The 4070-nt window shown below is 39.0% G+C and overlaps 1 pseudogene; it reads right to left on the bottom strand.

The window, feature by feature from the left end:
* Nucleotides 1-2648: 2648 nt before the first annotated feature.
* Nucleotides 2649-3212, bottom strand: LOC103748499 (annotated as a pseudogene).
* Between the last annotated feature and the right edge of the window lie 858 nt (nt 3213-4070).

Genomic DNA, 4070 nt, shown 5'->3' with positions numbered 1-4070 from the left:
ATTATTGAGGGCTGGAGAGATAACTTAGTGGTTACGAGCACTGACTGCTCTTGCAGATGGCCTGGGTTCAGTTCTCAGCACCCACAAGGTGGCTAACAACCACCCATGACTATAGTTCCAGGGGAATCTGATACTCTCTTTTGGCCTCTGTGGGCATTGCATGACATGGGTACACTTACAAGCAGGCAGTACACTTACACACATAACATAAAAATAAAATATTTTTGCCAGGCATGGTGGTGCACGCCTTTAATTACAGCACTCAGGAGGCAGAGGCAGTTGGATCTTTGTGAATTAAAGTCCAGCCTGGTCTATATAGAGAGTTCCAGGCCAGCTGGAGTTACAGGGAGACCTGTCTCAAAAAGACCAAATAATATAAATACTTTTTTATTGTTGTTGAAGACCATGTCCATTCCTTATTTGAAATATAAACAATGAAATTATACAGTCCCCACATCAAATACAAGAAAAGAATTCTTCCAGGGAACATTTGAATGAGTGACAACTGCACTCAACTGTCTTTAATAATTACGATTCCAGATCGTCCAGGAGACAATAGTAATTGCTGTGCTACTATTTAGGAATGAAAAATTAAAACTACCAGAAGTGACATGGATGGACAGTAATTTAAAAAAACCCTCTGTTTGTTATAAGAGCTAAGTGGAAAATATTTGAGCTGTATTACTCCTATCAGGAACTGTATCACCTGTGCAGAGTTTAAACACTCCTGATAATGTGTATCTATGTTCACTGCAAATTTAGCAAAACACCCTTTTTTGTTGTTGGTTTTTTTCTGAGACAGTGTCTGACTATATAGCCCTGGCTGGCCTGAACTACATGGCCAGGTTGGCCTTGAACAGCAAATCCTCCTGTGCTGGGATTACAGGTGTACAGGCAAAGATCATCACACCCAGCTAGCAGAATACTTTTCAGGTATAGAGATCTAAATACATTAAGATTATTAAGGAAGACTTGTTAAGCAAATTCCTCAGGGCCAGTTTCAGCCCTGTTCTCAAATGCATTCTACCTAGATACATACTAAGAAACTTCACAGAATAAGAAATATGGACCACAGTGCTGCACTCTTTTCTGTTTTTTATAGTACCTCAGACTTTGAGTTCAAAGTATGCACACTTAGAAATGAAGTCACAGTTAAAGGGATTAGAGAAGATCTTCAAGTTGTTGGAAACCATGTGAACAGTCATTCTTTTTGTAACTGTGTCAATTACTAGTTCTCTGGACACCAGCAGAACACAAGGTCCACAAGGTAAATGATGGATCTGTTGTTTAAAATGTGTATGATCTCCATGTGACTAGTGAATTCTGACTAGCCTAGCTCTAATTGAATTGGTAATTCCTAAATAAGAGTAAACCTAAATTGCCAATACAAATAAAATTGGACCCCCAAACTATCCACATAGTAAAGTTCATCTTTAATACAAAGTCAGAATATAATGACTCTGTAGCATGTTTTTTTTTTCCAGCTGTAGCTCTTCCATTCAGAAATTAGAAAGCATCTTTTCCTTAAATTTGTTTTCATTTGTTTTTGAGACAGAGTCTCATGTAGCTGAGGCTGGCCTAGAACTTCCTAAGTAGCTGAGGCAGATTTTGAACTCCCAGTCATGCCAGGATACCTAGCTCATTGTGTTTTGTTACTCTCTGTTTTCCTCAGTTTATGGATAGGCTGAAAAAGCATTAATCTATACAGGTTGTCATGAATTTAAATCTTCACTTATCTATATTTGATGCGTTTATAAAGTGCTCAAAATTGTAGTTTATGTGAACAAGATGTCTGAATACACACTTTCAAGATGTCTAGAATAACACTTTCAACAATCTTTCTGTTCTGTAAAAATATTCTACACACAAGAGTAAAACAATTTTTTCTTGTTTGGGAAATTTCCTATGCACATAAGGAAATGTGCATTAGTTGAGAAATCATCCCAACAGTATTTCCGATGTTAAAACAATTGAGCACCACCTAGTGTTCAAATTTTGCAACTTCTATCCTTAGTTCAAAATGGACATTAAAAACCAAGTTCTAAAAACATTCTGGAAATCCCTTTCCTCCCCCAGTAAGTTTAGGATGGCAAAATAAGATCATGAAAAGAACTCAAACGGTATCAGAATTAGTACAAAAATATCCATGGTACTTAAATTCGAAAGGAAGACATCATTTTTGCTTTTAAATACAGGTTTCTGCTGGGTGTCAGTGTGGTGGTACATGCTTGCAACCCCAGTACTCAGGAGGCTGAGAAAAGAGGATTAGGGTGAGTCTGAGGTCCACCAGGACTACAGTGAGTTCCAAGCTCGCTTCAGAAACAAAGGGAGACTCTGACTCAAAACATAAAAAGAAAACCAATAAAACAGTATAACATATTTTTGCCTCCTTCGTGTCAGAATCTCTGCGCAACTGGAATACATACAACCTAGTACAGTCAACAGTGATGCAAACAGGGCCCAATCGTATTTTAAAGGGAGTACAAGGAAATAGTTCAAAACATCCACTTCCTTACTGGAAGTGGTCAAAGCAGGAAAGGCATAAGCATTTTTTTTTTCCTCCCTAACTTCCATTACATTGAAAGAACAAAGTAGGCATAACATGTCACAAGGTAATTCAGCACATCAGTTTTGAAAGAAGTGACCTTAGTTAACAAATTAAGTCTGCCTCAACAAATTACAATCAAGATAGTGAAAACTTTTCCTTGTGGTCTATGGCCAGATTCCAAACTTGTAGGATGATCTTCAGAAAGACTGGAATGTAGAATGTTGAGTTCACTTTAGATATCCTCGATGTCCTCATCATCATCTCCAATGTCATCACACTGAATTTCATCATCATCTCCAGGATCAAATGTATCAGTTTCATTGATTTTAGCATGTTCTGGAAGCTTGCCATATGCCTTAAGACTTCTAGCTTCATCTGCGTTGTATTTTAGAATTACATTGGCCTTGTTATCCTGGTAATCTCGGAGGCCAGCCAATATGGTGTTTGAGGTATTTATCCAAACCTTTTTTCTCAATTTCCCACTAATGTTGGCATAACCTCTTTACACCATCAAAACACATTGCTTCTAGTCGTCCATTTCCCAACATTTTGATTACCTGAGCATATTCTTGCCCATCTTGAACACCAGCTCTCGCTTTTCAGATTCATTCTCATTCTTACCTCTACGTCTATTTTTACCTCCTTTATCTTTATTCTTGGGCATGGTGCGGAAGACCGGCTGGAGGCGTCAAGGACGGCTGCGGCTCAGATGGACTACGCTGTGGAGAGCACGGGATGATGTTGAACAGGAAAGCCGAGAAGCGTGGTCGGGAGAGGTTGGCCACGGGTTGCTTCCGAGAGCCTCCTGCACCCACGTTCGGCTATGGCAAAATAATAATATTTTTAAAAACCAAATATTTATATTGGAAAATTGGTGCTGAAGAGGGGGAGTTATCAGATCTACCCAGTCAGAACCACCAAAGGGCTGCTGCTTGGAATTATAAGTGAGAACTGGAAGACCCAGGTTAGTGGTGCTTGCTGTACCCAGATATGTAAAAATTAGTTTGTAAACTTCAGGAGAGTGCAGCTGGAGCAACCATTTCACTAAGAGTATAAATATTTTCTATCTCAGGCAGCCAGGTTCTTCCAGAGTCTCTTACCTTGGCTGCAAGCCACATGTGTAATTTCAGTGTTCCCATTAAGAAAGGTAAAATTCATTTTAATATATATTTTACTTGTGTCCCCAAATACTATTTTGGCTTGGAGTTCATACAATAAACCAATGAGATTTTCCATTCTTAGTCTTGGAGATCTAGTATAAAGTGTACATTTAGCACATTCCAATTCAGACTAGTCATACTTCAAAGTGCTTAGTTGCCATGTGTGACTGGTAGCTGCTGGATTACATAGTGTTCTTACACATGGATTGTACTTGGGAGTTCCAAAGGAGTAAACAATGGTGTTTACTATCTCCAAGCTCCAAACTCCGCCTTTCTTTTGCTGCTAGAACTGCATGTTGTAAATGCTCTTTGCTGGCTGAATGCTAGACTTCATCAGGAGAGGACACTGGACTATCACAGCG

This window comes from Nannospalax galili, unplaced genomic scaffold, assembly GCF_000622305.1.
Source record: "Nannospalax galili isolate Female #2095 unplaced genomic scaffold, S.galili_v1.0 scaffold885, whole genome shotgun sequence".
Classification (NCBI taxonomy): Eukaryota; Metazoa; Chordata; class Mammalia; order Rodentia; family Spalacidae; genus Nannospalax; species Nannospalax galili.
Note: the sequence above shows the minus strand (reverse complement) of the source record. Positions and strands in the feature narration are given on the sequence as shown.